The sequence below is a fragment of the Schistocerca americana genome, chromosome 4 (genome assembly GCF_021461395.2).
Source record: "Schistocerca americana isolate TAMUIC-IGC-003095 chromosome 4, iqSchAmer2.1, whole genome shotgun sequence".
Classification (NCBI taxonomy): domain Eukaryota; kingdom Metazoa; phylum Arthropoda; class Insecta; order Orthoptera; family Acrididae; genus Schistocerca; species Schistocerca americana.
The window spans coordinates 265,959,672-265,972,304 of NC_060122.1; positions in this window are offsets into that span (position 1 = coordinate 265,959,672).

The window sequence follows — 12,633 nt, forward strand, 5'->3', positions numbered from 1 at the left end:
CGAGCCGCGCGAAATATGCTCACCTAAGTTTGTAAAACACTTCTTTTACACTTTGTTTATGAGCGGTAATTAATTGGCTGTTGTTTACAGCTGATTTGTTCAAAAATTAACTACATTTACCAATGGTTTTGTTAACCCTTTGACGCATGAGTGGCTGAACTAGCAAAAGTGCATGCGAGGGCTCTGTAAGACTCCCAGCCTTAAAGCAAATACTAAATGTTGGTACTATAGGAAATATTATAAATTACTGAAGGGGTCGGCGATACGGAATGAATAAGAAAGTATTTATTACTATTTGTAACTTTCACTTTATTATAATATGAAATATAAATTAAGTTTTAATTTTATAGAGTTTAATAACTGTCAGGTTCACTGAGCCATACCAGAATATTTGCTTCTGAAAAGTAATTCTCTTCACAAATAATTTTTCCGTGTTCTTTGCTTAAATCTTTCGTGCATTTGCTCTATGACTGATCCCTTTCCTGTCTAGTAGCGAGGTGTTTTCATTTTGGTGATCTTGCCGTTGCCACAGTCTTCTTCCGTTGGCTACTAACTCCACAACGGGCTGTGCTTTGTACAACTTTAGCCGGCCGCAGTGGCCGAGCGGTTCTAGGCGCTTCAGTCTGGAACCGCGCGACCGCTACGGTCGCAGATTCGAATCCAGCCTCGGGTATAGATGTGTGTGATGTCCTTAGGTTAGTCAGGTTTAAGTAGTTCTAAGTTGTAGGGGACTGATGACCTAAGATGTTAAGTCCCATAGTGCTCAGAGCCATTTGAACCATTTTTTTTTGTACAACTTTACTTTGGAAGCGTGCCTTGTTGATTCTCCTCTGAGTATGAGGAAAGTTCTGTTTTCATCAGATCCCTCTTTCACGTAGTAGCGATGTTGTTGCGAAAAGAAACACAAGACATTTATCGTTACCACATGAAATACGGTTGTCTATGAGATTAAATACCATCTTCTTGACTCTCTTTTCCAAGTGTATGTACTTGCCTTCTGATCAAGAGAATAAACTTATGTACATTTGTTGTAGAATAACGTTGTGTTTACATTTTTCATTTACAGTGGTGCTGTCTTGCAGAGACTTAGCAGTATCACACATTTGTTCTTTTTGGCCACACAACGTACAACAGTTAAATTCTCCTCAAGACTAAAATGGTGATTATAAAAGTTCTCAGGTAATGGAAGCCTTCATTTCAAGTGGATTTTCCTTGTTGTTTAGTTACACTGCTCTTACAAGACAAGGTGAAATTCTCATGATACTGTGTATTCATATTTTCCTAACAAGTGGCAGATATACCCTATACAGTTCCATCATCACCAATACGGAAATCATCAGTTCTGTAATCTGTATCATCTAATTTTTCACTTCTTGTTTCACCTGGGATGACAGAAGAAGTGGGTTCGTTATGCTGATGATCATAAGTGTCTGAATCTCTGCTGTCTTCTTGGTCAACAAAATCTGTACCTTCAAGCCATTCAGTAATAAATGACTTGACGTTTCTATCGCTTGTGGTGACTTCAGAGATTATTCTGTCTGTAATAAGGTATATAATTATGTTCTAAGCAAGAATGCAGTATTTAAGTATGTATTCTGTATATAGTACAAACCTTACACTCATCTGAAAGTGTTTTGGGACTGTGAAATACACTTACCTTCAGTTGAGTCTTGAAAGACGTTTTACAGTGCTTCTAATCTCTCAGTAACTATTGTTATTGTTCCAAACTGATAACTTGCCATTAATCTAGCTACTTTAGCACGACGTCTTGTTAAAATATAAATAAAGTAATGGAAAGGCTGATGGTTTGCTACCGAGTCAGAAAGATCCATGTCATGTGAAATACGAGCAGGACTACAGTGTTCATAAAATAAAATAGCTATTTGGCTTGCAATAAACAATGTCTATCCAAGGAAATCGGCCATATTTCCAAAGGTTACACAAGACATCAACTAAAGTAAATAAATGTTAAGACAATTTCTTGAAACCACTGTTATACATCCGAGTGTTAATTGATCTAGGGCAAAGAAAAAATATTTTTTGGTTTCGTTTTGTTAGATAACATCGCATTTTGGATAAGGTGTTTTTCTCTGTAACTTACAAAATAATAAACGAATGGAATGTTTATTTATGTAGGCAAATGTAAGAAATGTTACTCTTTCTATGGAGTTATGAAAAAAATCATTTAGTTATTTTAGAGAGAATTACAGCAACAAGTTATAATATTTAAGTGGTTAAAAAATTTTGCTATCATGTAGCTGATATATTTCAACTATCTGCAAGGCACAAATCAATTAAAATTAAATACCTTTGAGTTGGAAACACTCTAAGGGTCGATGCGGTATGCTGTACGTAATTGACTGTGTTCAAACGGATCAGGGGTGAAATGACCTACTAGTACTGTAGGCCACAAACCCATGACTGTGATTACATAAGGGCTGGAAGAAAAATTACTTCTCATTTTTTGTTTCACAAAGGTTTTTGTTATGGTCTTCAGTCTGAAGACTGGTTTGATGTAGCTGTCCATGCTGCGAGCCTCTTCGTCTCTGAATAACTACTGAAACCTATAAGATTCTGAATGTGCTTCTTATATTCATCTCTTTGTCTGACTCTACGATTTTCGCCCTCCACACTTCGCTCCAATACTAAATTGGTAATCCTTTGATGTTTCAGAATGTGTCCCATAAACTGATCTCCAGATTTCTTGTCTCCCCAACTCTATTCAGTTCCTCCTCATTAGCTGTGCAGTCTGTTAACATATCCTTCAGGATTCTTTTCTAGCAGCTATTTCAAAAGCCTCTATTCTATTCTCATCGATTCTTTACCTACAAAAAATACTTCCTAACACTTGAATCAATGTTTGGTGATAACAAACTTCTCTCCTTCAGAAACATTTTTCTAGCCACTAGATTTTCTACCCCCTCTACTCATCAGTTGTTTTACTGCCCAAGCAGCAAAACTCATTTGCTGCTTTTCCTTATCTAAGGGGCGAGCCACCATCAGATAAATGGTGAAGAGCATGCGGCCAGTGGGCTATGGTCCTTGCATCCCTCGGAAGGGCTGATTATGCCCAAGGGGTCATAAATCAACCCCAGGGGATCATAAATCAAATAGCAAAACAATAGGTTAAGGAAGGGAGAGGGGGTCATAAATCAATCAATTTGCCTCTGAATGTATGCAAACTGCAATAAGAAGTATAGAACACAGGTTGCCCCGCTACAGCTGAAACTCTCACGTTGTAACCAACTATCCGTTCTTTCTGACTTCTTCAAAATAATCGTGGATGAATCAAATATTTTATACCTCTTGTGGTTTGTTCCACCATTATTTAGATGATTCTCGAGCTCAATAGGTTTTGACTATTTTTTAGGTTGCTTGTGCTATTTGAAGCGATCGTTTCAAACTCCATTTTGGATGAGGTTCGGCATGAGTTAACAGTGTTTAACTGTAACTGAAGATGACAGATCGTTCGTTATCTCATGCACTTCCCACCAAAAATTTTAAAATTACACGAAAATCTTGTGAAGACATTTGCAAAAATTGGTTTCAATTTTGCTTTCTATTCCAGTGGGACTGAGTCGATTTCTGGCTTGTATACACTTTTTTTGCGGTGAACGGGAAGGTTTCTCTTCGATGGTTGCATGTTCAGTAGGTCCTTTATCTGCTTCCCCTACAGTTTCCTCTGTCTAGCGCCACACCTGATAAGATCGACGACATTTTAGATTTCTGTACCCAAGATTTTCGATCGATTACATTTCATTGTTTATGTTTTATTAATTACATCCAACTCCTCTAGCAGTTCAGTACAACAGTAGAATGCAGAAGTTATTTCTTCTCTTGTTTCAGTGTTCACAGTGTCACTCTCGTTTACAGAATCCGGTTTCTTCCGTAGCACACACGACATTAAGATCGGTTTGCATGATCGTTGCAACCGACTCGGTTTCATTATTTTTTCGATTTAATTTTGCTGTCTGTTTGTATCGGTAACAAACTTCTAAATGATATATGTTTTCCTTATTGATTAGCTCAAGGGGAGAAACCAGCTGGGCACGTCAGGAACGACCCCTCGAGCAGGCTTGCAGTATAAAGAGGTATAGTTTCTGGCGTACCGAACCCCAGTTTTTGGGAGCAAGTACGTGACACCAGCGGTACTATTGACAAGACGCACTATAGGAATTTCACCGAGCACAATTTCAAATAATTTTCTCACTCATTTATTGATTTTTTAATTTTTTAAATTAATTCTTCCGTCAGACAATTAGTTCACGATTAAGGGTAACGTTATTTAATTATAGACTGGAAAACTCATTCCTGTACTAATCTTCCATGAGTATTAAAAAAAGATAATAAAACGGACTTCGAGCAAGTGTCGAAAAATTATGAATCCACGATGCTGGTCATTGTGTCACTGCTGGTGCTGGAGTTGTCATGTGCTAAAAGGTATCGAAAGTACGCCGAAAACTTCGACCGTTGTTTTCTCAGAAACAGTCGAGTAACTCCGCTCAGAGAAGTTTCTGGGAAATCGGATTATGACTCTTGCCGTGTTCTCCTAGTGAGCAGTACAATAATTAACAGTACTACGCATTTACGTCTACGCAGGCATGTTTGGGTCGTTTCCACCTACGTCAGGGAAATAAGTGTTTCTGTTCTTTTGTTTTTCCTTGGTGGAGGGTATTTCCCTTTCAGTCTTTAGCTTACTGGTTGTCCTGTGATTTTCTGGTTTGCCCTATGAACTCACGAGCCGTGTCGGATCTCGTTCACAGCGGCTTTAGTCATCATGTGGATTTGCGAATCTTCTTGAGTGAAACCTTACCCGTCAGCGACATGGGCAGGCACCCACGCGAGCGACTAAACGTAGCGTGTGCGGTCTGTAATTACTTGCCATTTTCAAGGCTTTTTTATTACTCGGAAGTTAATAAAAGTCACTCATTTGATTTCATACCATGAAGCGTTTCGAGAGTGTACACTCTCGTCTTGACGTGGAAGTTTTGCTAGCTGGGTGCAGAAAGTTGTTTGTCGTACTTTTATTTTGCTACAAAAACGTTTATCAGGCGCTTGTTAGCGTAATAAGGCAGTAACATTATAAATTTTAAACGGTCATAGAATTACTGATAATCTGTTCAAGCACAGAGAATGCGCCGGCCGGAGTGGCCGTGCGGCTCTAGGCGCTACAGTCTGGAGCCGAGCTACCGCTATGGTCGCAGGTTCGAATCCTGCCTCGGGCATGGATTTGTGTGATGTCCTTAGGTTAGTTAGGTTTGATTAGTTCTAAGTTCTAGGCGACTGATGACCTCAGAAGTTAGGTCGCATAGGGCTCAGAGTCATTTGAACAATTTGAACCACAGAGAATGCGATTAGTCATAAATATACATTTTTAACTTAATTCGTCTCACAGAACATGAACCAATAACACAATGGAACCAAAGATTATAACGATGTAAGGATATAGTTACTGGACTAAGGAGTGACTGCAGCAGATAATTGTTTTAACAAGTGACTGGTGGAGATTACTTGAACTTTTATTGTCAAATCACTCGCAGTTCCTTTCAACAGTCGAGACATGGACGACATAAGGCATTCAAAACTTAGCCTTAATTTTGATAACTGATGTTTGAAACAATACGAATATAGGCTATTCGCACAAAAAATCTGCGGTGGGGTGGGGGAGGGGGACAGGGTGGTGACGTCCCATTATTTATCCTTCGCTCTTTCTTGGATGTGGACATGATCATCTGCAAAGGTGTTGAAATCTGCACCCATTTCCAGCCCCAACATTACTAGCTTCATCACAGCAACTAGCAATCACGTGTTGTAATGCGACTCGTAGCTGTATGGAGTAATCTCGCAGGTGGCGTAACGTGCGCCGGGCGACGCAGGTGCGGCGCGGGATTGCTTGCTCAGCGCCTGCCGACGCCCCCTGCTCTGTGGTGGGCAGCACGCCGGCCGCAGATGCGGGGTGGCGGGTTGGGGGTGCGGGTGGCGGCCGTCCATTGGTATTCCGGGCAGCGGCACGCCCGCCCACACCGCCGCACTCAGGGAATTCTATTAAACGGGGAAGGAATGCCCAACAGCCAAATGTCGGCTTATTGAACGTGCCGCGGCGCCGGTTAAATACTTGTCCGAGGTAGGAGGGGTTTCTCCCGCCAGCCGCCCACCTACCTTTGCCTCTTTCCGCAGACGGCTGCCGGTTGGCGCTCCCGAATTAAACTCTCGCCGGCGCGATCCCCAAGAAATTCTGGCCGATACAGGCGAAAATAAATTTCTGAAGCCCACCCAGTGTTTCTCGCTTCGTCGCTGTGGAATTTCAGGATCTGTTCGTTTAAGCAACCGTCGCCCCATACACCTCATTCAAAGTAATGTGTAGGTGGTATCTAATTTCTGCGAAAATTTTATTCAAGATGCAAACTTTAAGTAGGTTCTTATATGGAGAATATAGTTTTCAAATGTAGCTTTACAAAGGAATTTTCAGAAATACCGCCCAAAATATTTTCTCACACTACTACAAATATGAGTGATATGGTCAGAGCAGCCGGCCGCGGTGGCCGAGCGGTTCTAGGCGCTACAGTCTGGAACCGCGCGACCGCTACTGTCGCAGGTTCCAATCCTGCCTCGGGCATGGATGTGTGTGATGTCCTTAGGTTAGTTAGGTTTAAGTAGTTCTACGTTCTAGGGGACTGATGACCTCAGAAGATAAGTCCCATAGTGCTCAGAGCCATTTTTTTGGTCAGAGAAATCATTGCGAATATTTATGTATTTACTCATTCCAAAAGCATCCATTTTTATCGTACAATATACATACATATGCAGACGTTGTATGACTAGCAAGGGGAAGCCAAATTAAAACCTAACGCCGGCCATAGCAGGACTATGGAATGATTCCGTTCAACAGTAACCACAACAAAAAATGGTTCAAATGGCTCTGAGCACTATGGGATGCGGGGTCATCAATCCCCTAGAACTTAGAACTACTTAAACCTAACTAACCTAAAGACACCACACACATCCATGCTCGAGGCAGGATTCGAAACTGTAGCCGTAGTGGTCGCGCGGTTCCAGACTGTAGCGCCTAGAACCACTCGGCCATTCCGGCCGGCCACCACAACACGCGTTAATACGTTTCCCCACTTGGTGACGAGAGATCAGTTCCTGTTTCATGAAACGCGATCAGCCGTTGACGAATCTACAACCGCACTTGTCATGGTTGCCCGAGGGAAAACGGCGTCCACGCATGTCTTAGTTCAGGTCGCCAAAGATGTGAAAATCACTCGGTGAAAGATTCACGCTGTACGGAGGATTTTGCAGTGTTTCCCAACCAAATCACTGAAACGTAGCCTTCGTATGATTGGCAGTGTGGCGTCGTATGTTATGGTGCGAAAAATGAGTGTGTCCGACAGCGTACCTGGGCGCTTTGGCTTGATGGTACCAACGTGTCGGGTGTTCAGTTTTTCATTTGACTATCACACGCATAATCAAACATCCAATTTAAAATTTGAAGACAATGGTGCATCTTGCAGTTCATATAACTCTATAGTCAAAGTCATATAAATTAATGCTCGTAGTTTGAATTTGAAGATCACATTAAACGAATATTAAAAAAAAAAAAAAAGGACAAAGCTAACCGTATAAGAAAATTTAGACTGGTATATAGCAATCTACTGCTTCAGAGTGTGAAGTCTTCATTGCTACAAGTGCTCCATTGTTTGCTGAACTGTACAGCCCTAAAGGGCTGATGATGTGGAAAACCGCATTTGTGCAAATTGTCTTTAACCCTGTAATCTATGTTCTGATCCAGTTAGGATTTTTCCGTAATTTTCCACAACATGTTGGTATTTGCTGGTGCTTTTTGTTTTACATTCAGACCGTACTGCTTGAAGGTAAATGTACGGAAATATTAAACCCAATGTATCTGGGCTGGACTTCCTCTGAACCTTCTTAATTAAAATTTTTTACTTAAGTAGAAATCACTTATACGTTATTTAATTCTGTAACTGCTGAGTGAAATTTACGTGCTGTACCTACTGCCTCTTTGCCTGCCTTTATCGTTTCACACTGACCTACAGAATTTGCCCTGATAAACATAACTCAAACTTTTCCTATCTTCATTACACGAACTACAGCAATGCAGCAAGCACCAGTACTGCCAGCTAAATAACAGAGTCTAACCACTATGGGCTCTAACTACTAATAGGCATGTGGTTACTAAACGAAAGTTTTTGTTGCAGAGCAAACAATTTATTTACCTTAAGAATGTGACAACCAGTTCAAAAATTATATAATCATCAGTAATAAATCTCAGTGACGGAAATACATTCAGACCGTTCGCTCGCTCTAATACTGCAAACCTCCAACACTGCTAAGTAACCTAAGGACATAACACACATCCATGCCCCAGGCAGGATTCGAACCTGCGACCGTAGCAGTCGCGCGGTTCCGGCCTGAAGCGCCTAGAATCGCTCGGCCATCGCAGCCGGCCATGTGCTATAGGTACACGTTATGTCTCTTTAATGCAGTGGTTTCCATTGCCTTCTACATACTCATGCCGTTGATAATTGCTGATTCTTCCACCTTTCGGGGCAGTTCCCGTCCCGAAGGACAAGAGAGTCTCCTGTATCTCTGTGAGCTCCTCCGCCCTCTTTGATAAGGTCGTTGGTAAATGAGGATGACTTATGCAGGAAGTCTTTGGCATGCAGCCAATGCTGATTATTAATCAAAATTAGAGGGGTTGGCGGGTTTTGAAATCGGGATAATGACGTTTTGATTACTAATCAAAGACGCTACCCCTACATCACGCGAGCAGAAAAGTTTTAAATGTGTTCATTTTTATTTTTATTTTATATTTTATTTTATTTTATTTATTTATTTATTTTTGACTGGCGTTGTGCCACGTGAGTGGAGCATATGCAATGCTCGTTGCTTCTGAAAATAATACATAAATTGTCCTTGAACCTTGCCATTGTGCCCTACAACAGGGGCACAGCAAAGCACAACTTCAAAGTACTAATTATATTTAGTTTTTAATGGGTTGCCTAACTCGGAAAGTTGTAGGACCATATTAGAATCTTGTTTTACATCCTGCCACATTATTCCGTCCATTCACCACATTTCGTAGATTCTGATTTCTCATCTAGTAACTAAATAGTTTTTGTAGGTCCATCCTTGTGATTGGAGTTCTGGGAGACTACATCCGTTCACTATTGTAAGGAAATGAAACACCTACAGCCGTCCTTAAGATTGTGTAGTTGCCAGTTGCGGCGCTTCAGTGCACCATTTTCAGGCCTTAGTTGATGTTGAAGGTGTTAATACCATCCGTATACACAATGCATCAGTGGCTAACGTGACTGGTTTCATTTTCTTACAATAACTAAATAGCTGTATGAAAAGAGAAGATTGTCAAAGCGCCATTATTTGCGCTCGAACCGATTTATTAGTATTGTTTTATGATCGGTCAGGAACCACAGTGTGCACGGTTTTCGAATTTGACAACTGCTGTGAACGTGTATGGCCCCGGTTTGCTTAAAATATTACGCTAGCTGCATGGGTTTGACGCTTTACTTTGTTTCGAATAATTGAGTTTCTTCCTGTGTGTGAATTCATAAGGGACGAATCTGCTTAGGTCATCGGTTCCTAGACTTTCGAGTTATTCTGGTTTGTCAACTTAAACTAACTTAAACTAACCTATGCTAAGAACAACACACACACCCGATGGAGGACTCGAGCCTCCGGCGGGAGATTCCGCGCAGTCCGTGACATGACGCCTGAAACCGCACGGCCACTCCGCAGGGCTGAGTTCATTTCTGTTTGCATGCATACTCATTAATTAAGAACGTGGGTACCACGTACTTTTGCCAATTTTATTTATGCCAGAGGATGACGATTACTCGGTTTATCTTGCTTTCTGCACGTTTAAACGGAATCGGAGGTACTGGGCGAGTATATGACTGCAGCATTGTTGGTGCTGAGTTCAACAGTAAACTTAATTTCATTCTTTTCGGCTCAGAATTCTACAGAGAAGCTAATCGTCATTAACTAATACACTTATCTGTTATTTCAGCCTGACATAACTAGATGAGTGTCTCCATTTTCACTATTTAAAGTTAGATCGGCCGTGCAGAGTGTTATAGTCAAAAGGAGTCACTGCTGTGTTATATGCAGAATTTCTAACTAAGTTAGCCCGTCTCTTAAACTTAACGTGAGCTAGCTATTTGGAACAAATATTGTGGCCAGCAACTTCCTGGCAGATTAAAACTATGCTGGACCGAGACTCGAACACGGGACCTTTGTCTTTCGTGGGCAATTGCTCGACCAACTGAGACATCCAAGCACGACTCACGACCCGTCCTCACAGCTTCAATTCTGCCAGTATCCTGTCTCCTACCTTCCAAACTTAACTGACGCTCTCCTGCTTTATTGTGGCCAGTAATAGGAAGATAACACTTCTACAGGAAGAGTAACAGAGGTGATAGACAAAATAATAATCCATTATCAAGACAAAAATAATAAGATATTTTGGACAGAATGATTTCCTAGGTACCAACCAGCATACGTTGTACCAAACCCAATTCTTGCTTATACACTAGTGAGAAAACCTTGAACAGGAATGTAACCTTAGCAAGATGTGTCATTGCCAAGTACCACAGATTGATAAAACTTAGACCACATTAAGAAAAAACTGATATAATGTAGGACAGAGAGTAAATGAACTAAATACACAGAGAGACAACACAAATTGTACTTGTATTCAAAGACAATACTTACACTGAAGTCACAGCAATTTATGACGGTCCACTGGACATTAAAATAAAGTAGAGACATGGTGCGTAATAGAGTATCTTATCACCACGAACGGCAATGCATGAAATCACGTGCTCCCTAGCTGGACACAAGGTTGGTAAGGAGTTCTTGTGGCATTGTTCCATGCCCCCACCAGCAACGGGTAATAACTGCTGGACTGCTAGATGGACATTAGTGCATGAACTGGGATACATCTTATCACAGAGCTGCACGTGACTGATGGGATTTAAGTCTGTTTTAACAGGCTTCCAACGGCTTTGCGGCAATGGTAACACCGGTTCCTGTCCAATCACCAAAGTTAAGGACTGTTCGGCTTGGCTAGCACTTGGGTGGGTCACCGTCTGGGTCTGCAGATTTCTGTTCGCAAATAGGGTGCACTCAGCCCTTCTAAGGTCAATTGAGTAGCTACTTGGTTGAGAAGTAACCACACCAGTCACAAAAACTGACAATGGCTGGGATAACAGTGTGCTGATCGCATGCCCCTCCGTATCCGCATTTGGTGACGCCTGAGATATGAGGATGACATGGCGGCTGGTCGGTACCGATGGGCCTTCATGGCATGGTCGGACGGTATTTGTTTGTTTTTAACGGAGAGGCTTGTCCATCCACCGAATATGCTCTATTTCCAAAACCTCCTTCATCTACAATGCTCGATGCTGTCGCATAATGTCATCTATGAAATGAAGTCAGAGCCGAATGCACGCCTGAAAAGAAGCACATAGGGAAGGAATACAGTGTCACAAGAATATTGACCGATGATTGTACAGTGTTCAAAGATTTGGAGGTCAGTAAGCCCTTGGATCATTTTGGATCCCCAAATCATAAAACCTTGATAATTTTTGACAATTCGGTGGGAGGTGGGAATACGTAATGTATTCAGAGATGTACACCAATAACCATCCAGCAGTTATCAACCGCGCTGTGGAAGAATGGAAGACCCTACCACAAGAACTCCTTACCAACCTTGTCACCAGCATGAGAACATACACGTATGTGCCGCATCGGCTGCAGGTGAGCATTTGGCACGTTTTCATTGGCGTTTATATACATTTTCGCACGCTTTGCAAGGCTTATTATAATCTCTCTACACCAAAAACGCGTTTTATTCTGTTTTAGGTCTACTCCCCTTTTATCAGTCTCGCAGATGCTTCTAGCGGGTTTCAATTTGTCAGTGACGTCAAGGACGGTGGGAGGCTTCAGGACAGCGCTAAATAATGTTATAGTCACAACGTATGTAAGTGGCTAATGTACTCCTTATAACAATATGTACTAGATCACTGTAAAAAGAGACAAAGTGGAGCATACTTCCTTTCTATTTGCTTTTTAGGTCACCTGAGGATGCTTCTGAACTCGCGTGATATCGAGTATGGTTTTAATAAAAAAACTTTCTACAACCAGAGCTGACTTTTCCCTTCTTATAAAAAAGAGATTGGTGTTACATGTTAAAATGATTAGTGAAAAAACTAAATCGAATTGCTTTCCAATAGCAATAAATATCAGAATATTAGGCTTTTTTCTTTGAGTGATAGTCTTCTGACTGGAATGATGCGGCCAGCCACGAATTCCTCTTCTGTGCCTATCTCTTCATGGCTTTCCTCCAACCGTACATTCTCTGATATTTCTTCCTCAAACTAAGATTTATGTGTGATGCTAGCGTACCACTCTTTTTTGGGGTGCTTGTCTATTATTTATGTCCTCCCTCCTGCGTCCGTCATAGGTTAACTTGCTGTCTGGGTAGCAGAATTCTTAACTTCATCTGCTTCTTGATCACCACTGCTGATGTGAAGTTTCTAGCTGTTCTCACTTCTGCTACTTCTCATTACTTTCATCTTTCTTAGATTT